This window comes from Ptiloglossa arizonensis, chromosome 13 (genome assembly GCF_051014685.1).
Source record: "Ptiloglossa arizonensis isolate GNS036 chromosome 13, iyPtiAriz1_principal, whole genome shotgun sequence".
NCBI lineage: Eukaryota > Metazoa > Arthropoda > Insecta > Hymenoptera > Colletidae > Ptiloglossa > Ptiloglossa arizonensis.
In genome coordinates, this window is record NC_135060.1 from 1942516 (window position 1) to 1969714 (window position 27199).

The 27199-nt window shown below is 32.9% G+C and overlaps 1 protein-coding gene across 2 annotated transcripts in view; it reads left to right on the top strand.

Moving 5' to 3' along the window:
* Nucleotides 1–2870: 2870 nt before the first annotated feature.
* LOC143154014 (uncharacterized) overlaps nucleotides 2871–27199 on the top strand; it is a 38092-nt gene continuing 13763 nt past the window's right edge. The window contains exons 1-2 of one of the 2 annotated variants that reach the window (XM_076325753.1): nucleotides 2871–3267; nucleotides 13579–13661. The gene's annotated coding sequence lies outside the window, so the exon portion shown is untranslated. The remainder of the gene's footprint in view (nucleotides 3268–13578; nucleotides 13662–27199) is intronic. The other variant, XM_076325752.1, reaches the window with a different exon arrangement.

Genomic DNA, 27199 nt, shown 5'->3' on the forward strand with positions numbered 1-27199 from the left:
AGTCTTCGCACATGTTAACAAAAGAACAACGATAGGAATACTATAGAATAAAAGAAATTCCACACGCTGACCAATAAGTGTCGCGAAAATTCATCAGTTTAATTGCAAGTCCAAATAGTTTTATAAGATTAAGGTATATATTTCTCGATGTTTTACTCTTGATATACATATGTATTCGTATATCTTCATTTATCATTTGTAATATTTGAGATTGAATATCAATTTACGTTCGCGTGTATATATTTTCTCATTCGTTAGACATTACATGATTTTTTTTGTTCGATCTCGACACGTGGATGACTACGTGGGAGGTTGATCGTGGAACACGTGCCGAAAGAAATTGAGATAAATTGCACCGTAAGTGGGTACACGTGTGTTCGTCGTCTAAAAGGCAATCTTTCATGTTAATAGAATGTTTCTCTAGAAACCAGAATGGGACTTCCTTCGTAAAGGAAGATAAAGAAAATTGATAGATTAAAATGTGACACAAGTTACAGAGATTTACTTTTTTATGACTAGATTTTTTTCAAAATATACATCGATACATTGGAAATGTACAATTGTACTCTATTTCCTTAGTTTTTATTCGCCTTCAAATGTAAAGAGTGTAGATCTATGAAAAATGGTCAAATTTTGAATGAATTTTATTTTTAAATATTTTTTTATGTTATTCACTTTTCCATAACCGTATCCGAATACTTTTGTTTGTTGAAACTTATATAATAAAAACGCAGTGTGGGCCGAAACGATAGGACAAGTCAAGATTGCAATTTCCTTATGCTAATAGAAATGAGAAAGCCCTGTAGAATTTTTTTAATTTTAGGCTCTGTTTTTGAGATGTAAGCAGCAGTTAGAGATTCGATGTTCAGTCTGGAAGTTCCAAAGTGTGCTGTTTAAATCTTAAATAGAGAGCGCATGACAGCATTTACACTCATGGATACACAAGTCATGCGTAAATGTATATTCACAGCATTGCACTTTCGTGGAATTTATTGTATTTTTGCATTGCTGTCATCACACACGTTCACGATTTCGAATTGATTTATTATGCGATCACATCAAACGTTTGAACTTTCATACAGATGTTTGATCGTGGTTAAATTGATCTGACCTCGCTAGGCGTATAAAAAATATTTCGTTATATATTTTTTTTAGTTTAAACGAATTGAAATTTATTTATAAAATTATGTACATATATTTTTATACAGCAATTGGTTCGAGTACTTGCACTTTACGGTGTTGTTCCTGCAGTTGTGAGCTTGGATCGAATTGAGACACTTGGAAAGAAAGGTATATGTTACAGGAGTTGTACAACGGGCCCGTGCCAGAAATTCATGAAAACAGTGGGGATAACTGCGCAACAACTTGAAAGACAAAAATCGCGACTATCCGAAGAAGAATATTGGAGTACGTCAACGCATCGTATATTTCGTACTTTTGAAAGTACATAAATAATTACATTGTATTGTACATATGTTAATCAAGTAATAGTACACGTGCATGAAGTCAAGTAATAGTACAAGTGCGAAAGGAATATTTTATAAATGAAAATTAAATGTTTTTTAGAAATTCGATTACATACGAAACGAAATGTGTGCTTTGTTTATTAAGTATAAAATATATATCTCCTTTTCCTTTCTCTTGAAATTATTTTAAGAACGTTCTTTTAATACGAACCAAATGCAAACAATGGCGGATACAAAGATGTGTTGTATTTGCTGTTTTCATATTGAGTTTTCAGCATTGATTGTTAGTGCATACAGTATTGCTTCACGTGATGTTATAGAGATAAACAGCATTGTAACTAGCTCTTGGTTTACATAAACTGAATCTATCCTTCTAATTTATTAACGACTTTTGCAGAGCTTTCGATACTTGTCAAGTACACAAGAATTTTTAGACTTGGTATCACATACTCGATTGTTTTTCTTATTATTTATTGCTGGAAAAGAAACACACATGTATTTAATAATAATTTATTACCAATAATTTTAGTATGTTCACATACAGAAAAGGAAAATTATGTTATATAAAGGCACGTGTAAAATTAGTTTTGTGAAAATTTAATTTGAACTTTTATAAATATACATTTTACGCTTTTAATAGTACTGAACGACCATTGCCAAGAAGATAATGGAAAATATGAAATATATATGTATTAATATACTGTCCAAAATATGCAAAGGGTCACCTACATAAATGAAGTAGCATGTATTTACAAAACTATTTATATTTTACAAAATAAACAGTCTCTAAAATATTCTATGGTATTAATTGTACGTTTCTCCCTCATTCTTAATAAGTACTTGTTTCATTTCAGAAAATTCAGAAAATTCGCTGTATTTTCCAATTACGAGATCTTCGAATTATTACAAATCATCGGCTACTTTTAATTCGCATAAAACAATGTTTCGTTTCTCAGAATAAACCAACAATTAACCGCAATTGAAGAAGGAAGTCCAGATACGTAGGTAGAAAGAGCGACACAATTGTATCGATTACTCGAACGGAATAAATTTAATCAGGACAATTCAATCAGTCCTTCGCAAAGAATTACTTGCAACAGTGTACGCCTTTCCAAGCATTAATATTAACAGAAAGTATTCTATTTATAAATCTTGGGCCGAGAAAAAAGTAAAAGAAGAAATTATAAGGAATTCCCCGAGCATCGTTGGCAGTTAGAAATTATCGAAGCCAAACGCCACCGCCACCGCCACGAGTGAGTCGTGATTTTTACCTTAGTGTCCCGGCTGGAGGGGAAGGGGGGAGGGACAGGATTTCGTCCAGTTGACTAGAGGGAAGTGGGCCAATCACAGCGCAGCGACGGTCGGTGAATCGGGAGAGTTCGGCCGCGACGAGGTAAGCACGGTTTACTTCGTGAATCTTTCGCAATTCGCTTCGGTTCGTCCAGCAGCGAAGCAACGTTCGTCGCGCGATATAATGTTTCACGCTGCAGTTTATAACAATCGTATATAGGCAGCGTTAAATAAATTCGACGTTCTCGGTGTTTCGGCATCTTCAATGTTCATGTCGATACACGATTTCGTTGCGTTTTCTACAGAAATATGCAAGTGATGCATCGAATTTCGACGAAGTCTGTGCGTGACAGTGTCGTTTGACAGTTTAACGTTTTCCTCAACAACAAAACGAACCCCTCCTTGGAAAAATCTGTGAAGCTGCTAAAAGGATCTACGGAGTGCAAATCAATTGGATTCCACTCGGTCCAAATGGAGTGAACCTTCTCTTTGGTCAAGGAATTTCGTTTTGGTGAGTGTTAGAGACATTTAATTCCTATATGAACTAAATTCAGATCGATTTTCCTGTCGCATGCGAGGGAATTCGATATTCGAATAAATATAAAATTTGTTATTTTAATGATAACGATAAGAAAAGCGTCACTTTCACGACAGAAAAGATTAATGAATTGGGTAGAGATACTAAAAACTCATTTGTATGTGGTATGTGTCTCAAAAGTTTGTTTCAATTATATTTTCCGTTTTCTGGCTACGTCCTTTTCGTATATTTACACGTTTATAGAATAGTTGTATTGCTAGGTGAAAGAGACGATGAAAATTCGATAACGAGGCACAATACAATATCAAAAAATTGAATCGTTTGTCTTTTTCTCGTTGATAATTATATAAGGCTTTACGTGTTAAAATGAAGGAATTATAAGAGTGAAATCGTGGAACACAATATTATCTAATTGCATTAGTGAGCGTTAGTTGTTTACTCTTACTGTTACACTCTGCAAAAAAGTACTGGGAATAGCCATTTAGTAGCTGAAAAATAAACGCTTAGAAACTCTTCGATTTATTTAATTATTTCGCAATTAAAATCAGATACGAGCGAAAATGGAATAAATTTTTCGATTATTTCCGTTGATGTTTTATATAGGCACAATGACTTTCATTCTATTGCCATTTGCTTGGTGCGCATAATGGGACTCGGTGTCGGCGTGCACTGTAAACGCTTGTGGTGGCCGAAAAAGACACGGGACTGTATCCTGTCGTATACCTACTGGAACGTTCATAATTACAGTCCACGATGAACAGTTAATGCAAACACTTAACCCGACACAATAGTAACATCGGTTGAAAATTTCTTCTTATGCCGTACAACATAAAGAATTACTTTTTAATTTAATATATCGTATATCGTTCTTCTACAATACATTTGTTATCCTTTACGGTGACGATTTGTATCGGTCGTTTTATAATGGGTACAACCAAGTAAATTTTCAAGTCTTTTACGTTTAAAATTTCTACTCCCATACGTGACTATTGGAAGTTTTCATCGACAGTTATTTATTACGTTTAAGTTAGGCGATTCTGTTGGCTTCCAAAATAGTTGCTTTTCCATTAGGAAAGTTTGGTTTACCATGCAATACGCCATTACCCAGCTGGTATGTGAATATTTTTTCCTGCAATTTGCCTAGTATACTTTTTTATTTCTTTATTGATTAATTTTGTACAACTAATGCTGTTTATTTGACCATTTATAAACTTCAAATTAGTTTTCTGTGGTATCTAATTTCAGTTTTTACCGTGCATTTCTCGATGATATATTAGAACCTAAAAGCTGTGGCGAAATGTTATTATAACGAATGGGAAGATATTTAATTTAGCTAGCTCAGGTGGTTGGAATGATTATGATTATAATTTACGAAGTGGAGAAAGATTATTGAGTCATCGACGAATGGGTGGCGCACTATTGAAAACCGTTATTGAGAAAGATGACAAGCTGCTTTAAAATGATGGTCGGTCTAGAATGTATTAAACAAAAAATAAATTGTATATGTTATTTTACCAAGAAGAATGTTTTAAGTAATGTATTATTATTTTATCGATTGTAATCGTTAATGGACTATTCGTTTTTTGCAAGAAATAGATATAACTTCTATGATTTTTAAGTAACAAATATATATATATATATATATATTTCTTTTGTTTTAAAAAACGATGCAATTCCGAAGACGTTTACTTTTAGAGAAGTAGAAAGTATACTTTATTTTCAAGAATAAAGGTACACATTAATTTAAGAAATAATTACACCGCAGGCAAGAAAAGATTAGTCCATTTCATATACATGCATGTATAAATACTGCAATGACATTTTACAAAATTCTGCATTAGTTTATACTATTGTTTCGAACAATTAATAGTATATATTGTAATACTTTTTACATTGATTGCAGAAGTATTACACATAAATACCTATACATTCTATGGAAAATAAAAATAGAAAGGCAAAGATGTGGTAGACTTTGACTGCGAGTCACTGTATGTCGATACGCGGTGTACGTTTAGAAAGTTCAAATTTTTGCTTTCTTATATAATTTATATTCGGACAAGGTGTCAGCATTTCGATTCTTATCGTTCACACCGCGTGCATTTTGATCTTGAATTTTATTTCATCGTTCATTGTTTTTATATTTGAATACTCGGTGTAGATACCTTTCTCTCGTTCTGTTACTATAATCGTGGAAAATGAAAATTGATCTCAATATCGCGGTATATAAGATATACAAGGTTACAGTGGTGGTTTGATAATTATTTAAATATATATACAAACATATGTTGTCGAAGAATTAACGGTATACTATCGACGTAAATGGAATATATTAAGTTAGAGTGGTTTGAATACTCGGAAATAGTATATCGAGGTTTTCGCAGTTAGAATATACGAACTGCGTTAACTACTAGAGGTTTAAAGCAGTCAAATATTTCTACAGTCGGATCGAAGAAAGAATCGATTTGATTGGCGGAGGAAGTTTCACGAACGAGAATCCCCCACTCGTTGCCTTCATTCCGCCGTTCCAAGCATCTCAAGTGTATTATTGGAAATATCGCACAATTTCCGTCTCTCCTAATTACAGAAAAGAATGTAATTAATTAATACTCTGTAAATTCTTATTTAAATTTATTATATTACGGCTGTATTCAAGTTCTTGAGCCTAGGATCCATTTTCTATCCGTGTACCAACGATTAAACGTTATTTAATCAAGGAAAGAATAACATCGGGGAAGAATTCTCCGTATTGTGACGAGAATGAGTTACTTCTCGAAAAATATTTATTCGCATTGTCTATATATATATATGTTCTACTCGTAACACTTTTTGTTTGTGTTTTACTTAAATAACAATTAAACTTTATTATTTGTTATTCACTCGAACGTATTAAATTATCTAAGGAGATGGAAAATTTCATGTAATAATTAATTAAATTCGATTCATTGAATACTCGTCTCGTTTTAACGAAGGAAAATTTTCTCGATTCAAATATCGAGTTAATTAAATGCAGGTATAGTTTCACATCGAACATGATTTGTTCGTTTTTTGGTTATAATATGCAACGTTGAAGTTCGAACCTTCTGTTTCATTCTCGACTTAAGCGTAAGTGCATGCTGCATGCTGCGTGTTCTGTGTAAGCATACAGCTTCTCTTGAAACCAATACGCCGTGGATATTTTAGACTGTGCACAATAGTACATTTAAAGTTCCTCTTCTCAAGTCTACGTTTTGCATCACCGAATACGATTTTTATCGCCATTGTACTATTCTTATTGTCATCGATATCGATCGTTGGTTGATCTTTCCATGAACGTACATTTACAACACAATTATTTACAGTTGGACAATCGTAAGTTCCATAGTACATTTGTAATATAATTTTGTCCAAGAGCGATTTTTCATTTGGAAAGATATGCTTAATATATTGTATATTAAATCATATATAATATATTAATCAATGCTTTTAGCGTATATACGTATATATACCGTTTTCGTGCCTCCAAATCATGCGAGAAAACTTGCGAAGCTTAATGTCAGTTATTGTTATTATACACGGTTATATGCAACGATTAGACGTTCTTTATGAAAAAGTAATCTACTTTACCGGAAGGATTTATTCTTCTTCGTCGCGGTACGAAAGATCAGATTAAAAAAATTGAATAGAATCCATTGTTTACATCGTCTGTTTTGTACACTAGATTAAATCGAACCTGAAAAAATATACCGTAATTTTTTTTCATCACGTCACGATTATAAATATAAAAGAACTTTGTACTTATTCTATTTTCGTTATAACCGTCGACTTCAGAAGCCAAGTAAAGAATTATCGTAGTTCGGCCGTAAATTAGTTCAGTACACTCGAAAAAAGAATAAAGTTGACCGAATCCCATCCTCGTGACTTACGATCCTGATCATTATTTGCTTTTTAAGTTTGATTTAAAATTAATATTGTACTCGTTCTTTGTTTTTCAAGAAAATATTAGTTTTGAAGGTATTATAGAATATCTCAATTTGTATTGAATTTGAATTGAACGCGAATAAGATAATTCTGTTACATCTAACGTGTTGTAATAACAAAGATATGCCGAAGATAATCATTTTAAGTTCGTTGAATCGACGAACGACAATTCGATTTGAGAACTGCAAATCAAATGGATTAAACCAAAATGGCGGAATCTTTTCTTTAGAATCAATCTGATCGGTGCTTTGTCCTATATTTTCAATACTTTCTTAATACATTGCCTGTGTTGCAAAAATCCAAAGTGGCTTGGAAAAATACTATTTCGTTGTCCTGTTGCGAAATTGCGTGGAAAAGTTTATACCATTCTTTCTCGGGCAATGCAGTTACTATTGATACCTGATAGAAATCTAACCCGGTCAGCAGTGAATCTCATTCACCTGAACTTGAAACTTAACACGAACGTTTAATCCAAATACACTCTTACACGATAATTTCTACAAAAGTGTGATTAAACGTATCATTACCAATGATAAATGTTTCAATCTACGATCGACAGTTTAATCGCGCATAGATTAAAATAAAATTAGCGAGGTCACTGAAGTATATCGAATAGATTCGAGGAAGTTGAGTATGTCGAACTTCGTAATTAAGAATTGTATGTGCCGATTTTCTTAAGTGCGAAAACATTAATAATAATAAATGTTATTAGCGAAAATTCGACGTGAAACGTCTAATGAAACGTGTCGCATATCTTTTCTGTTTCCCGAGTTGCATTTAAAGTCTTATTTTTGCGTTTGGAGTCTTGTATGATGTTTTATTTTCGTGTTTCTTATGTCTCGTGTCGAAAGTCTAACTTAAATATAAAATCGCGAGAAGGTGGTGACATGTTCAGCGAATCGTGGTTTGCAGGGGCGCAAGGAAAATTGGGCCCGACGGTTGCAATTTTTCACGGGGCCATCGATTTCAAGTGTCGTGTAACGAGTTTATCATACGACGAAAGTGATAAAGGCGAAAAATTTACACTGGAAGTTCATACATTTGGCAGAAACATGGAAGTTTTATAACAACGAAGCCACTTCCAAACCGTAGATTTTGGAATCTTAATAGACGTTACGAAAAATAACGCTTTTCAAGAGCCTGTATGGCAAGCCTCTATCACGGTTTCTTGTCACTATAGTTAGAAACAAGTGGATAGTCGACAATTTCGAAATAATCGAGTATAGTATTCTCCGGACGATTTTCAATTACACGTAATTTCCATCGCTTTGGAACTATGATTTTAAACGATTCGAGTTACGTACAATTAAAAGTGCGTAGATTGAATAAGGTCGTTCTTGGATTCGCGATGATCATGTCTTGTATTTTTCATCTGTCTTCAATTTTTATTTCTTTTTCTCACACTCCTTCTTGCATCCTGTTCCATTCAGTCATTCGCTCGCACACTCCCGCTAGTCGTTAGAATGTTTCCCGTTGCAGAGTGACACATGCTTCAGAGTATCAGTTTCAGGTAGAAGAGTATCAGCCTATACGGTTTTACTCTCAGACTATCTCTTTCCTTGACAGAGTCACTCCTATAAGCGGGAATGTAGCATTAGGTGATTCGTTTGAGCTCTCAATTCGGTTCGAGTGTAGAAGCACCCTAAATGTTTTAACAGTGGGTGCTCTAGGAGTTGAGCGCTGTTGTTTATTTCCAGTTCGTCTACCTTTAACAAGGGGAGCATTCGGTCTGTCCTTCAATTTTAACCTACTTTTGCAGAATGGCAGATTCTAGATTCCTGTTGCTGCATCTAAGATACTAACTGTAAAAATTCAATGATTTTAGTATAGATTTTAGATTGTGTAACTTTAATCACTTATATCTGCAAAATTATCGAATTGTTACACTTAATGTCTTACACATAGCAACAACAGGGATACGTAAAATTGAAGGCGGATATAGAGTGAGTAAGTTTTGAGTTGTGAGATTATATCGAGGTATTATTGTACTTAGATCTAAGTTTTCGGGACAATAGTAGTAAGGATCCACGAACGAACAATTAAAGAAACCCTGCTTAGTGAGATTTCCACAGTGCTTGCGATTTGCTCGTTTCTATCGCTGATGTGCACGTGCTGAGAGGACCCACTTCTTTTTTAACGGACATAACAATTGGTAATCAAATACCGTGTCACTTGTATTGTATTACTGCAAAATTGAAACTTCAGAGAAACGGTGTTTCGTATGCGTCAACGTAACAGTTCTGTAACAGATACATATGTACAGTTTCTGTACTAGATACACGAGAGTGAGATATTCACGTCATTCGCAGAAATATAAGGATTCTAACACGTATTTGTTCAATTATCATCACGAGGTAAAGTGTTGGTGACCATAACTTGAGCACGTGAGTAAGATCGTAATCGTGTATCAGTTTATCTGTATGTAAGTGTTACCCAATCGAATACGTTTGTTCGAAAAGCGTAGAAAGTAAAATAAGAGGGGGGTGAGGGGGACAATAAACGCGCACAATGTACGCAGATGTATCACAATGGATATTTATATGCAATGATCCACGATTGAAGCGATCATCGATGAATTATGCATATGAATGAACTCGATATAAATAAATTTGATACAAGAATCTTCTCGTACCGTTTATTGGTTCTTCACGCACCGAAGTATCTCGTGGAAGATTTTTATTTGAAAATAATTTTACATTTAAGAAGGATCAAAATATTCGCAATAATTTGTAATAATTATTTTTATGTATTCCTCGAAACAATCGCGCGCTTTCCCGGGCAATTCTGAAGATTAAAACAAATCTCGGGAGCGAAACAAATATTTTTATTGAATATCTAACTTATGTGTACGGTATGGTGCAAAAGTGGTTGTAAAGTTAATGTTTTAAGAGACAGGGACAACGATGGATCTTGAGCGTACTAGAAGACCTCGATTAAGTTGATCCGACGAGAACGTTGAGCTTGTAAGGAAAAGTTGAGAGTTTTGCAACATCGACCAGAATACGATCTCTTGAATTGCTAATCAATCGACAGTTACTATAAATAATTCTGCCATGAGATTTACACCTGTTTCCTTATAAAATCCATGTAGTTGAAGAATTGTTTCCAACATACCGGCGAATGCTCCTACAATACTTCTGGGAGGTGTTAAAGTTTGCAAACTATGATTTTTACTTCGTTACGAATTGAACGACGAGTGATGCCACGGACATTCGTTTAAAGGGATTCGTGAAAAATACTGGGATCGCCAATTCGCTTGAAAGCGGAGAAGGTAGCGATTTTTATTTCAGATCGAAGCTAATAAAGATTGCTTTCGCGGTTTGCTACCATCACCAGTTCTAGGTGGTGAGTTGCTTGTGCTAAATAAATGTAAACAGTGGAAAGATGATTTCGGCCCTTGAATCCAGAATAAAAATTGGATCTTGAAAACGGGAATTATCGTAATACGAACACGGCCATGTTTGGGCTCATTTTCATCGGGTAAAACTTTACTAATCTGTTGATAATGTTTCCACGAGGAAAGAACGACAAATAGAGAAATGATATTTCTCATTAATGAATAGTATCGCAACGTGTTGAAGAGATCTGATAAATCCCTGTAGAAATGTTATTTGAAGTTATGCAATATACCATCGAAAGTGCACGGATTTACGAACGCAACGAAGGTGAACATTTATTAGATATTATTTTTCGTAAGCGATATATAAAAATATCTAAGAATCAAACTTTTGCTTGTAATTTCTCTGATATATATTCCTTGTTCTGTTCTAAGGTTATAAGCAATCCACGATGATTATTTTTGTACCACGTTATATGTATAGCATGGAGTTAAGACTTTCGATGGCGCGCTAGGTTGTACGCTTGGCACTTATTGCGATTGAGCGCGCACTGGACTGAATACTTCTTTGCTTTCGATGCGTATGACATCGATAGTAAACTAAACCGTTTCAATGTTGTATCGCAATATATTCAATGGTGCGAGAATAGAACGACTAAATAATTCATCCGATCGCTAAAGATGGTCGTTTATTCGAAGAACGAAAATACGTATTCTTCCTTTCTACTTACTAATTAGTAATTTGTAATAAACGTAAGTACAAGCTTGTGTCGGGCATATGTATATGTAAATGGGTTCATTGCACATGGTAAACGGTCTCGTCCGGATGGAAACCGGGTGAGCCGAGAAAGATTGCCGTATGAAATCACTTGATATTTATTGCTTTTGAGAGAAATGATTTTCTATGAAATAAGTCATTCATCGATTCGTATTTCCCGAGATGTAAAGTCAATTTGGAATTCTTTAAACCGTGCTGTGTACTTTGTTTAACGTTACGCCGTACCCGGTATAAAGACAAATGCAATCACACGTAAGTGATCTTGAAGTGACTTCCATAAATTACAACAAATGATAAACGCAAGGAGCTAACCATTACTAGCATTTTAGAATTTAATGGTTCTACGAGCACAAAAGCTAGATAGAGCAATGGATGATTTAAGGACGGAGATCACTTGAAGGTCACTTTGTTACAGATTATTGAATTCGTCTTTGTATTAGCTGTAATACAGTATTGGAATAATACAGGATGTTCATTAATATCTTGAAAAGTACAAGACGTGAAAACAATGAAATGCTTCTGTTTGTAATACAACATATTTCATACACCAAAATTTGTCTCGAAGTCAAGAAAAAATGAATTATTTCACATGATAATTGTTATTGATTTAACTTGTACATAGATCCACGCATGATTTTTTAAAAGTCATATATAAGTTCATAGCCCTGAATAATAAAATTATTTGAAAACGTTAAACAGTTTGGGAGAGAAAATTTAGATCATAAAAGTACGAATCTGTATATACCAATTAACGATCAAAACTTTATTTCATGAATTGCATTATAGATTGTCGTACGCATATTGGTGTTGTTCTAGTTATCAGAATTGAAGAGTTTGTTTTGCAGTTCTGTTTTGTTATGTTATTTTTTATCGATAACAAAAACGTCACGTACCTATATTATTCAAGATAACAGTTAAAAGTATTTTGAATCATAATTCTTGCTAGATATCAATGCGATAGGCATTTTGTGAAGAACTACTCCAAGCGAAGAATTCGATCGTATCATATTTTATCGATAAAGTTATGGAATGAGCACTTATAGAGAAATGGAGTAACAGTTAAAGAATACACGTTGTTACGTTTATGAAATTCAGTATTACGACTGCTAAAAATGATTGGAAAACTAAAGAGGAATCGTAAATATTTGTGTAAATGTGTAAATATTTTTGTAATATAAAATTGACTCATAGTGCTCTCATGTCTTGCAGCTGAATACAAAATATAGAGTTTGATATCTGACTATCCTTAAATTTTTACAGAATTCTAAAACAATTTTTCTATCCATTGGATTAATTTTTTTGTCTGGATGTACTTACTTTTCATTAATTCTTATTGTATTATATTATTAAACATACAAAGAATATTGATTATTAATTTATAATATCACAAATATCGGAACATTAGAAACGAACGCCACCAAAATAATAAAATGCTTTTCGTCTAACCATGACTTAGACTGACCTTGAGTGACTGTGGTCATTGAACTCGTCTGAATATGAACTACAATCGTGCATACTTGACGCTACATGATTTCGTTTAAAACAGACTTAATGGTCTTGAAGCCTACTTGACATCATTACGTGCAAGAAAGTATATATTTTCGAAAAATGTGCTCTTCGAAGTACTTCGACTTTGCCCGGTAACATTTTTTTGCATCATCAACATTGTTAGATTTTTATTTATCACGTTTCACGTGATAATTAATCTGTACGAAAAAGTCTCCAGTACCTAGATGTGCGTATTATGCAAGAAGTTTCAGAAATTTTATTAGAGAATGTTTTGCAAAACAAATAAAACTACCACCATACCATATTCAGAGTACGTAACTGCTGATTCCATTTGACAATGAAGTGTCATATTATACAAACTATAACATATTATTTATGTTTATTTAAGACATAAAGAATATACAATAAAATTATTCAGTAAGAATAAATGTTTCTTTTTTATCTTTTCTAACTTACAACAAATCATTCATTCCTGGTTTAAACGTTATTCTTTTAACTGTTTTAATCCCTGCCACTATGTGTTTTGGTGTATAACGTATAGAAGGATTTGTGCGTTACTGCGTCCAATAGTGTCTGTTTTTCTTTTGTATATGTCTTTATTTAAGTCTAAAAAGTTTGTTTCGTTTCTAACGATCGACATCACATTAGAACCCGCAACTATGTGTCTGTATGATTAATTCATGCCCCCTATATCTTTCGATAGAATGAAAGGACTTTGAAACCGCACGTGTATGGTGATGAGTTGGCAAGTCGGAAGACCGTTGTTAACTATTTCCTTTGAGCCTAGTGAGTATTTTTACAGAAATCACTATATACAATTTACTTTGTGCTTAAGATTTACAAGAAAAAATAAATACAAAAATCGATACTGTGGCTCGTTTGTGGACGAATTAAAGTTTTAGCGCTCTTCTGCATGCTTATGAATTAATATTATGTACCTACGTGTAGTGTTTTCAAAATGAAACGATTTAACTGTAAATAACTTTTATTAAAATGTTACGATAAAGAACAGTTATGAGAACAATGGAAATAATGGTTTAATTTAATTCGGTATTTAAAAAAGTAGAATGCTCTAAGCGTGTAAAAGAACCTGCAACAGTGCAACTCTAATATCTAGCACTAGATATTATACCAAACTTTGATATTTTAGTGTCTGTAAAACGATGCCAAATATTGGCATTGTTTCACAACAATGAAATAATCTCATTTCAGAAAAAAATTTGTTATTTAATGTACATGCGCTTTTTCATAAATCAATGTGTCTTTTTGTTTATTTTCATGGAAATCATTGTTTTCGTTTCAATATTACACATATTTGTTTCCAATACAACGATATAATGATTTTGCTGTTAGTACGACTGAAAAATCGTTTTCAAAATATTTTTAACCGTTGTAAAATAATTTTACATTTGCGTTACCTGAGATGGTAGCAAAGTGCTAATTGGTTTCCCGACTAAAATGAGTTTAATATGTTTGCTTTAGTCATTAAAAGTGCATTATTTATTAAAAATTGTATTGACGATTCTACGAATGGTGCGTTACACTCTTGCATATTCATGCTTGTCTGAAATAATTTCTCCTTTAAGCGACGTCTTCAATTTGCTTCCTATCTGAAAATAATGCATTTTATTCATTTTATTATCACGTGTAAAATATACTAATAAAGTTTAGTGATTTAATTTTGGGACATCCTGTACATGACATTGTTCATAAGAATCGGAGCCGCAGTAAACTTTAATTTTACCTCCGACAGGTGTTGTATAATTGTTTTTAGAGTTAAGAATCTTATTTTTGAAACATCTTAATATTCTCGAGTTACAAAAATATACGTACAATCGAACAGAATTTAATTAAGGTTTATAAGAAGATTAATTAGGTCACGTGCGTTGATCTCTAACAGTATGGGTGTTGACCGTCATAATGTACTTACTACTTATTTAAATTTACAATCAAGACTTACGCGGTTATCCTGAACAAATATTTGTCTGAAAACATTGCGTTCAAATACCAGATGTGACTGTTGAAAGTATTAAGACTAGGTTCCTCCAGAATTGTTTATTATTGATAGTTCTTAATGGCAAGAGTAATATTTTTTCTCCATTGATATATGTAAAATAAATTTACGATAAATACAAAATTTACAGTATTTTAAAATTAAAACATACAATGCATTAATCAATTTGAAATTTCGTTCGAGTTTAAAAGAAATTCGATAATTTTACGCGTTACCTTTTCGGAAATCGTTTTCGTACATTTTATGAATTGCAGTTGCTTATTTATTTCAATTGTAAATGAAATATTTGTATTAAAAATTAATTACATATTTTTCATCTTTCTCTCATCGATATAGTGGTTCTTAATGGTAAAATTTATGCAGTTGAACACACAGTTTATAATTTACCCACGATAAAAATATGTAAAGCGAAAAATTCTGAAGATGTACTTGAACTTTAAAAAAGTTAACTTTAAATAGATCAGTTTATCAGTTTATCAGTGTTTCTTCATTGAATCACATGGCAGAATTATTTTGTTTGAGAAAGACTGGCATCGTGTACCAGCTTGGAACGAAATGCTGGAAAATTGAAATCTTGTTGCTGATAATGTTAGGAAATATACAGTGATTGAATCACGCGAGGTTACGAACTCCACAGTCCGCCCCACTTGCAGTCGCAGATAAAATTAACGGAATTCGCTTCGTATAAAGTTTTAGCATCATTTTGTTCAATAGAACTAGTACAACGATCGACCAGTATCATTATATGTATCGAAGACATATCCAACAACACACAAACGAACTGTGTTTTTGACAGTAATATTATTATTTTTTAAAAAGAGCACGTAACTCATATATTCGTATAATAGGTTGTTCAATAAGTTTTGTCGTTCGATAAAATTTATTAAGCAACCTAGTACTATACTGTTCAATAAGTTTTATCGTACGACAAAGTTTATTGAACAACTTAGTACCCTCACTGTCAGTTGCAAAAGTTTGCGTACAGTTTAGAAATAATGTTGAATTTTAAACATATAGGAACAGATTTATATGTATTGCATAATTCCTGTTTGCGTTAACACTGGATTTGCTTGTACCTATATGGTTTTAAGATTGCAGTGCAATTTGGGTTTGATAACCTTTAGCAAGGTTGATCCTATCAAGTTGCTGTGCAACGAAATTAACGGAACAATTAGAGAATTGAAAACAAAATCCGAAGGAGAATTGCGTCAGATTTAATAAACAGGGGAACAAATACAAAGATTAAATAATCTTATTGGTTGTATGTGAACAATGTGTAAAATAGTAAAACAGAATGGAAGTCTTTTCAACGAGTAGTAACAGACGACACTTTTTGGTCTATTTATTTCGTATTTCCAAACAGAGAACAAATTTCGTATGCATATCGAGTGCATATTGAAAATAAAGAAAAGTTCATACAATATAAGTGTCTGTATAGGTCTGGGGTACGTTTAAGGTTATCAGATTTGGGGTGTGACACTCCATTTATAGAATGATTTCGATCAAAAATCTTTTTTTAAAATTCTCAAGTGGGCTACGGGATATATCCCAATTTGGTGTTAAATGTATAAAAAGATGAGTAAACAGGAGTTAAAAGCATCGTTATCAGCAATATTGATAGCCACATATTAAGTGGAATTCGATCAAAGGAAAAGTACTAAGCCAGAATTGTGAAATGTTCGAGTTTGTGTTTACTTCGTTTTTTTTTCTTTTTAAATTAACAGTACGGGTTGCTCTAACTCTGCGTGTGTAAAAACATTCTAATAAGAAGACGACAATATTAAAAGATTTGTGTCCACTATCTCCGGAGCATACGCATTCCAAAATGAAAATTTTTGAATAAGCACTTTTAGATACAGGATGATGGTGATCAAAAGCATAGTTTTAAAAAATTTATTAAATCTGTCTACTCTGGTTTTGGGCCCACTTCGATGAACAGGACGACTATTAGAGATAGCGGTTCGATGAAAAGTGATACTGCCTTTGAAGATTTCTATAATTATTTGTATTTATCGTAGTAAATATAAGATCACTGATTAGTGATCGTAAATAGTACAGCATCACTGCAGATTGAACGTTATACATTAATATAAATTAATTAAAAGAAAATCTGTGAGCGAAACTCGGATGTGACGAAGGACGCGTACACATTTATCTATTATGTACTAATGTAATTTTCGTTATCGATTCGGGATGTGTGCGTAATATAACGTGTAATAATTATTTGTAACGTTGGAAGGCGGTATATGAACCAGGAACCCGCATAAAGTACATCGTGATGTCCGCTTGTTGTACATTTTTCATTCGTTACGTGCCCGATTTACGGTACCACGTGAAGCCGGAAGTGGAAATGCTGACGAATTCTGTATGCGTACACACGCGTCTGCCTCTACTTAAAAGCGTATAATGTACGTCACATTAAGTGCAAGGTACAAAGTGACACCTTCAAGTAGTGTTAGGGTATCGTAGATGAGGGTACCAAAGATGGTTCGAACTATTTATGCTGGCGATTATAAAACTGGACTAGGGTAAATATTTTTTTGTTCGTATCATTACAATCCAAATCGATGAAATAAAATAATATTGTATACGATAAATTTAATTTTTCGTGCAAGAATATTTAAAACGATGGAATTCGACTATTCATGTTTACGTGGCGTTTAATTTCATACATTACAGGAATGAGAAATCAAAATAAGTAAATGAATTATTTTAGATGAAATGTCCAGAAAAGGAATAATGTAGTCAGGATGCGGCAATTTATTAAGTTGTATAATGTAGTCTCTGACGCGAATGTCAATGACTTTTGTTCTAATGGTATAAGCATGTGGTCGATGAACAGTTCAATGGCTTCTTAAAAGCTACCCATCTATAATTGTTATGAGCTAAATGAATGTGGGAACCAGTCTGTTATTAAAATACCATTTTATGGTGATTTGATATATTCTTCACCAGTGAGACTGCTTGAGTTTGATATATCGTATAATTTTTTATTCGACATTGCACACATACACACGTGCAAGAAAGATTTGCTAGATGTCGTCGTCAAGTTGTTTGTTATGAAAATTATAGCTAATGATAGTGAAACAGTAGGAAGAATAAAATTCTGAATCATGAGAAATGTGACCAATTTTTTAGGTTTTGTATTTACTCGATCAAACTTATTAAACAGTAATGCCCTTCGAACCATCTTGTTATTAAATATTTGAACCATTTTATACGTCTTTAACAATGATACATGATATTAATTCAGAATCCAATAAATAAAAGAGTAAAGTGTACTGTAAGCTGAACGTGTTACAATAGTTGCGTGTAAAATAAAGTTATTGAATAATATATCTTTTTTTTATACCCAGCTATGTATCGCAAGATGTTTATCTTGTAGTACATTCCAGAAGGAGGACCGAAATAAAGTGGTGCAAACGTTCAGTAATAAAATGGTCGAAAGGACTACTACTTAACAATTCTGTTACACTAAGCAATAATTCATCAAACAATTGATTAAAAGTGTTTCAAAGTATTGTACCAAATTGTAAATATTAAATCAAAATTAATTAAATATTGTACAGAGAAATTGTTTATATATGAAAATCTTGATAGAATTTTCATAGTATTATATAATAATAAATATATTATTTGTTAATAAAAGGTACAAATACTTCTTGAGTTACCGTACGAGTGTTTTACTGTACATAATAAAATGGTGTGTTAATTTCTTTTACGTCAAAGGATAATGAAAAATATAACATATAAAGTTAACGATATCATACTTAGAAAGTTTATAACTTCTATATTATTTGCAAGAAATAATTTGGTACCGCACGAACGATCGATTATCGTTAAAGAAACATCTAGAAAATTATATACAATTGATATTAACAATGCCTCTACTTACATGTACACTCATTCGAAGAAAAGTAGTGTGATTCTAGGTCGTTGCTTTTCATTCTTCGTCGAACTGATGTATTGTTTCAGCATTTAAGTGATCTCGTTTTGCAAATCAGTGGAAAAATACTTCTCGAGAGGTCTCTTTTCAATTTTATAATCACGAACAGTCAGAAAGCATGCTCCTCTTATCTGCGGTTGCCTCTTCAGTTTAATGCAACCATGCGAACGCGGTATCCTTGACGATTTTTCAAATGTTACGTGACCGACGTCAGAAGAAATTCTTTGGACAATTTCATTGAGGCAAATTCAATGGAAACTTTATTAGAGCCTCTTAATTAGAATCGAAAATATGCGGTACGGTTAAGTTCAAAGATATTTATTAGTTTCTCTTAATTCATTTATTTTCCATTCGGCAATTAGCTGAAATTATTGAGGATATTTTTAAAACTCAATGCAATATAATTTTATAGAACATCACATGTTTCGTATCTTGTTCATCGAATTATATATATCGAAGATATTTTTATATACATATATCGACATATATTTTATTTGTTTAAAAATTGAAATCCGGATTAACCAATCATCGAACTCGACTTTCTTTTTATCTTTATTACATCAGACAAATATTAGCCCCAGATAAAAATGTGATTAGAAAAGTATTCAATGTGCTGTCTGGTTATGTTTTTCTAGCTGTATGTTTAGTCATCGGAAGATTTTCAATATTAAGTCAATATTTTTGTGCATATTTCGAGGAATATTTACTTCAGTTTTAGATTGGTTACTTTTAGTTTTACGAGTTCCACTTTCTAAGTACTTTCATTGTATCGAATACCTTTTAGTATAATTTCAATAATAATAACTTCATTAAGCGAAGACTGTTCACTTAATTTTTATTTATTTCATTTCTTGAGGGATTTATTCCCTGTTTTCTTCCGATAGTTTTTAAATGTATAAAATTAAGGTGTGGTTAACTTTATAAAACTAAACGATGGATTAGATGGAGGTACGTTCGACGATGAAAGTTGTTCGATACATTGTATAAGTTAAATTAGTAAAAAAAATCGACTGCGAACGTTCAATTTGTATTTCATGCAAACCTGAGTTCAAGTAATAAATCTTTGAAAAAGACTCTTGAATATATCGAGTATAACAGATACAATTCCGTACGTTTTTTAAACAACATTCATATCCGTATATTATGACAGTCCGGAATCGTTTATTCAATTTTTAAAAACTTGCACTTTGTTTTCGCTTCATCTTTTTTAAGTCTACATCCACATTAATATTTATAAGAGAGAATATAGTTTTTCAAATTTATCGTAGTTTCTAACCGAGTGTGATTAATTATTTCTTGGTTACTTGGATACGTGCGTCATTGTATTTACATATAAAATATAACAATTGTGCAATTAATTCTGAAAAAAATAATCTTTCTTCAGTAATCTATTATTTCGACACGTTACACGATTATTGTTATTTGTAAACGTTACATATTATACGATTATTGTTCCCTTTTAACGTTATGTGCTATAAGATTACGCATATTTTTAATTATATCGTTATCCAGCACTTTAAACGGATGAGTAATCATTTTGTACAATATTTTTGAATTCGGATTACAATTCTAGGTTAAAAATGATTTTTCATCGCTTGCGTACACTTGATTTTTTATTCGTTTATTTAACCGGTTTAAGCGTTTCGCGAATTCAGTACTTGTTTCGATGCGTGTACGTCGATATTCACGCGAAGATACCAGATATTTTTGTGCGCGCAGACAAATTCTTGCATGCTCGCGAGAATTGTCACGTGACATGCAATTTTCACGATTTATCGTCCCGAACGATTTAGTTACGATGATTTGCACATGTTGCGCGCTGTCGATAAGAATAATGATCCGAACGATCGAATAATGTTTCGGCGCTCTGCTATATATTGCCTCTAAATATAGCCGGTCCCTTTTTTTATTTTACCTGTAAAATGCCTTTAAACGTTTAGCCTGTATCGTTTTATTTGCTGACTGTGTTTGCGCAATGCACCAATTTGCGAATGTTATCCAAGATGTTTCGTACAAATTTATGTTATCGACGACATCAAAATCCGTAATAACATTTCAGGATAAATGTGAACACACTTGCACAAATTATTATATATGGGGTTATCGTTTTGAGCAATGAATCTTGTACGAATATATTAATTAAGCAATAGTAATTTAAGTTTATTCAAAATTCTTAAGTCGATACAAGTATTTTTGATTCGATGTAACTGAAGTACGTAACTGACATACATTATAATAAAGGACAATTTTTATACGGTTTTCCTGTAAAATTTACGCTTTATCAGTTGTGTTTCGACACTCTTATCGTACATGAATAATATGTTAATAGTTGACGTTAATGAGGCCGAATTTGAGTAACGATTCGAGTAACGAAAATTTCACTTTATCAGTGTTTTATGTACATTTGTAATATCCTAGAAAGTTTCCACTTTAAACGTGTAGAAGTTATATGATAATTTTTAATAAATTGCAATTTGAGAAAGTCTTTTTACGTAAAAAAATAGATCAAGAAATTAGTTTTCTTTTGGAGTAGATGAGCTTTGAAAATATTTTAAATAAACTTTTGTACGAAAATGAAAAATGTCGAACGCAATCGGTCGAGGTAAAAGAATAAACGCGTAATTGCATTCAAAGAGAAAGTGTATTAGAGATGTATCGTTACATCAAATAAAAACAATCTCGTGAAAAGTGTGTTTACCAAATTGTTTCCTAGTATCGTTTCTTCTGCATTTACGTACTTAAATAACCTCGTTGATTTGAATTATATCTACGTGTAAATATTTGGAAATTGAAAATAATTACCTTCTCGTTAGAATCTTTTTCATTTAATTGATTTCTCAGTTATACGATTTCTCTTCAAGTTTCTTTAAATACGCATTAGGTTAAACACACTGCTGAAAGATTCTCAAGATATATAGTTGTTCGATTTACAAATTCGTATTTAAGCGGTGCTCGTCCGGCGCGTTAAATATAATATTTAACGTAAAATCCAATATCGTTATTTTACGATTCACGAGCCCGATCAAACCGTAATGTCTCTCGTCGACTCGCGTGTGGTCGTTTTTTAAAATATCCATTAATTGTACACATACTCGCGAAAGAAAACAGAAACTGTTCGAACCAAGATAACCCGTGTCTATACACTTCTGAATTTCGAGCCTTGACACACTTCGCTTCGCAATACGACGTACGAGAAATTAGGATCTAAGAAAGTAAAAACTAATTTTGTCCCGATCGTTTCGAAATACATTTTTAGCGCTGTTTCCAACGCAAGGTGTTCAAATTTGCGCGGCGACGTACTCACGTCTGTTATTAGATTGTTGATACTTCGAAAGCAATTTACAACATCGTGGTTTTGTGGAAAGTATTTGGAACGCCTCCGAGCGTGATTCGCGATTATATTATATTATACACGATGTTCTTTCTATCGAAAAGAAAGAAGATACTTCGTACATCGAGTCGTGTGGTAACTATTACTCGAAATTCTCCACAATGTTTGCCTTTGTATTGCATCTTATAAAATGTGATATTTGAGAAAGATACTTTTGCAATAAGCGTTAGAATACTTTATCTATGGAGGAAGTTCACCTAAAACCGGATGACATCTAGTACCGAATAGTAGCGATATTTTTAAGATTTGAAACGCTATGCGGTCGTCAGTTCGCGCAAATAATAGTAGAGATAAAAAAAAAGAAGGATCAGGTTTCGTCATAAGATCGCTAAGATCGGTTAATTGTTGCGTCTAATTAAAAGTGTACAAATTGTAAACTGCTATACCTAGCAATTTCTTATAAAAGTTGAGGATTTGCTAAATCCTCAGTGAACTGTGTACTCAATTATTTTTTTCCTATTTCTCGTTTACGAAATATCACGTTAGTTCGTTTTCATTCCATTTGAATATTTTTGACAACACGAAAGCGAAGAAGGGGTAAATCACGGTACAACGCAGGAATGGAAAATATCGATCTTTTACCGTGGTTAAGGAAAATTATTGTGAAATTACGAAGACCATATTTATATAATCGAAATGCGTATTTTCACGTAATCGGAAGTATTTATATGGCATGAACGGGAATTTAGAATTATCTAAACCAAGGACAGTTAAATTACGCGTTACAGAATGGATACATATGTTCAGTGTCTGCACAGAAAATTTAACAAAATGGACTAACAGTAGACCCAGAACAGTAGAAAATAGTAAAGAAAATTCTATAAAACGTTAATTTCATATTTTGATTCGATAATCGTTTAAATTTCCGAAGTAAACGTAGACGAACGATTCCTAACACGAAGCTCTATTTATATACCTGTTTCGTTTAAAATTTAGCATTCTCAGTTAAATTCTGTAAGTTTAGTAATACAAATGGAATGTTTCTGTTTATGCATATGTAAGAATAACGGGCGATTTTAGGGTATTACTAAAGATAAGTAGTATACTATTTACATAGTAAACTATTTTATGTTAAATGTCTCGATACTAGTTTGAGAATAATGTAATGTTGTTTTTTTGTTACTTAATGGAACAGTTTGTTGTACTAAAATCATACAGAACCGGTTAGATATAAAGATAGCCCACGGTACAAGATACGAGAATTAATTTATGTATACGATGGAAGAATTATTTTTCAATGTTTCCGTAATCGTTCGCGAATCGGGTGTCGGCACATAGCCGCCCGAATATATCTGGTGGTATCCTGAACGTGTGTCGGTATACTATATAACCAACCGGATATTTTTAATTTTTTGAGACGCGTGTCCGCACAGCGGTGCACGCTGAACTAATTGTAAATGTTTATGTGACGTCGTTTTCGAAGAGACTGAGAGATGTTTGCGTTGTGTGACTCGTTTGCGCGCAGACCGGTAGACTATTTTGTTGGCGATTTTTTCGAAAGACACGACCAACAAGGAACTTTCGACACGGTGAAAATATTGAAAGGAAAATTAAATGTAATTTAGCGCAACGAAGAGGTTTGGCGACAAAAAGAAAATCAGCGGTGTGATTCGAGAATCTCGATATTATTCCAATGATAAAAAAGATCGAGGTCTCGTATAGAGACAATTGTTTTACAAAATATTTTACAACGAAATTGTACGAACGTTCAACTTCACCGTGACATCGTAAAAAAATGAACTTCTATTTTTTCTTAGCTTTTCGTATCGCGACAAGCATTCTCTTTTGTAATTTCATACAAATTTGTTTGTCTTGTAATTAGAATTATTTGCAACACGTGTGAAGCTATCGATCAGTCTCGTCGAAAAATTAGGGAACTGTAGCACAGGGAAAACGAATGTTCGATAGTTGGAAGGATATTTCAGAATTATGTTTGAATTTAAATGATTCTTCGTTCGAAGATAAATCGAAAATGTGAAATAAAATTGTTCATACGAGGCCACCTTTTCAGAGAAAGTTGATTCGAATGATTTCTTTGATACACGTGCCGTTGAGTACTTCTTGGCGAACTTGTCTGGTCATTACTCATTGTGTCTGCTGGTGTTAGTGTTTATAAACAATGACAGTGATACGATATTACCTGTTTTAACTCGCTCTAACTAGACAGAAAGTAGAAAGATCGACGAAAAGCATATAGTACCATACCACTGTACGTGTTTATAAATGCCAACATAAGTGGCAGTAATGAATAATAGATAGACACTCTAGCCAAGCGGTACTCAATGGTACTCAATTGTTATATCGAACAAATTTTAAATCTTGAATATGTTCAGCGATCTATGGTGGTTATTTAGGGTTATAAACATACAGTGATCTTTAAAGAACAGTTTGTATCGCCGTTTTTATCGTCGCCGTATATTTAATGCGAATTATTCAAAAAACTGAAAGAAGTTGGATAATTCTTTTGGTAGATCGTGATTTCGTGTAGTTGGTCGAACGAAGGTCGAAACCTTGAATCTTCATTGTAAAAAATGATTAGAAAGTGTAAGAAGTGCTTTCAAGATAATCGTATCAAGTCACTTTGTTATCGTTGAACACGTTTTACAAGAGAACACGGATTTCTATTCGAGAAATACAATTACCAATTGAAAAGAAAATTTATATAATAAATATACGATGTTCATCGAATACACGTATTTCGTACGAAGTGATTCTACGTGTCCTCTGTTAAGAGAATTTGGAATTACGAAAGACGTTTGATAAAGCCATTAGTAATCTTGAAGCTTTACAGGCACCATTTATTCTTGCCAATTTTACGTTGCACTCAGCATTTGCCAACATTTAAATAATCTCGTCTTTCATTTCTACGGTTAGATCTGATTAATGCATCGAACCATTGTAGAGGTAACTCGTCAATAATATAAAGCATATATCAGATTTTGGAGTATACAATTTCAGAGTCTGGATATGCAATGTTTTAATAATAGAACGTTCGAAGAAAGATGCTAGCACGGTACCGTGGCACGTTTCGAAAATCCACGCGATCTTCTAGGCAAATGAGCATTCGATTCTCGTTGAGCCCTCAGTACTCGTCAATCGTTAAAGCGTTCTCGGTGTCTTTGCTAAACAAGCGTACACGGTTCACGTGTAACCCTCGCTCACACGAACACCGAATCGGGCCTAATCAACGCGTTTACAGTATAATGACATCTGCTTCGAATCCATTCGTGGCATTACGTGCATCTATCTACGCGGAGTCGAAGCATTCCCTCTGACTCTGCTTAACTTTAGAGCTATATTTAGAAGTAACCGTGTTTGCATGCTATAAAGCTTCGCGAGCACTGGCAACAAAAGTAGCTATGCCGGTAAAAATTGATTGCCGCTATTTTTATAGTGCACGTTACTGCTCCACGCGAGCAATTGTAAATTTTACGGAATTTCTAGCTTTGCCTTTTTCTCGCGAAACGAACCACACCGGATTCGTATCGCACGTTTGTACCAGTTACGAAAGAATCTCGATGATTGGACGCGAACGATGCGATTACCGAGCTAATGGAACGAATAAGAGAAAGTCCCATTTGCACGGTGTATCTTCCTTGATTATGGTTACTAATATTCAAGCATCGAGGTTCCACTGCACGTTATACTGTTGCATATTATAGAGTGTCATAGAAAACTTAAATATCTTTTATATTTCTGACGATATATGATTGATAAATATTTTAGACACAATTTAATTCAAGGTCAATTTTTTCAGAGTTTTTAAGATCGTCAGTGTATTTTTGTACGTGTACATAAATGTATGTATATTTTCTCCTATATCTCATAGATGAAATTAATCCGCATCCATTCATGTATAGATTATGACCTTAAAATGACCTTGAACGTCAGAAAGATAAGAAATAAGATTCCAAAAGGATGTATGTATTGTACAAAAAGCGATCGATGATGGATTATGGTGCTCTTCCAATTGTTTCTTACAATAGTGGAACGAATTTGAATTACTTGAGTTATTTAATTTGTCGAATATTTAAGAAGTTCTATAATAAAGAATGCAGGTTTGAAATGAGAACAAAAATAGTAGTTTGTTTATAAATTTAATATATATTAAACTAACCTGTTGAATTTGGTACGAGAAAAAAAAATAAATTCGTAATTCACCGTATAAGATAGCACGGCGTTGAAAATAATAAGAAATAGAAAATATTTGGAGAAACGCCGAAATCGAAATAAATTTTATTCGAATTTGATTCTAAATTCAATTTTCAACTCCTACTGAAATAAGATGTTCTTTGCGTTACGCAAAGAAATCGTGCAACCAGTTTGTAAAGTGTAATATTTGAAGGAATCGTTACACTTTATTCCACGAAAGAAACTTGTTATTTATCCGGTCAGAGGGAAATAATAAATCACAAAATATGTACGTCGTACGAAAATCTGTATTCATATTGTTCGTTGCACTTGCATCGTTGCACCGAAAACAAAATTACGTTACGAGTAAATAATTTTCACGGCAATCAATTTTTTCCTCCAGTAGTTTTTTGTATCTTTGCGCAGTAAACAGTTTGTCCCCGTTTTTAGAATTATCGTGTATAATTATAAATATAAATATTACTAACTAGTAAAAATCACAGAACTAAGTTTAAACGCTACTCAATATTTGTATTTTGTTTAGCATTGATCGAGCGGAGTGTTAAAGTTGTTAGTGTATTGCACATATTAATGCAAATTTAAAGCAAAGATGTATCGGTGTTAATAAATTTGTAGAAGGAAAACAAATTTTGTTTTACGTATAAATTGGAACGAAATTGTCGGAGAGTTTCGATATCGCTGCTATTACATTTTAATTGTTATCGCTTCGTTGTATTTATTTTATTATGAAAATACAATTTTGAATACCGTGTGTACACGTGTTTATTATATACGTATTACGGACTTCATTCAAAAGTGCAATGGTTCGAAAATAATACAAA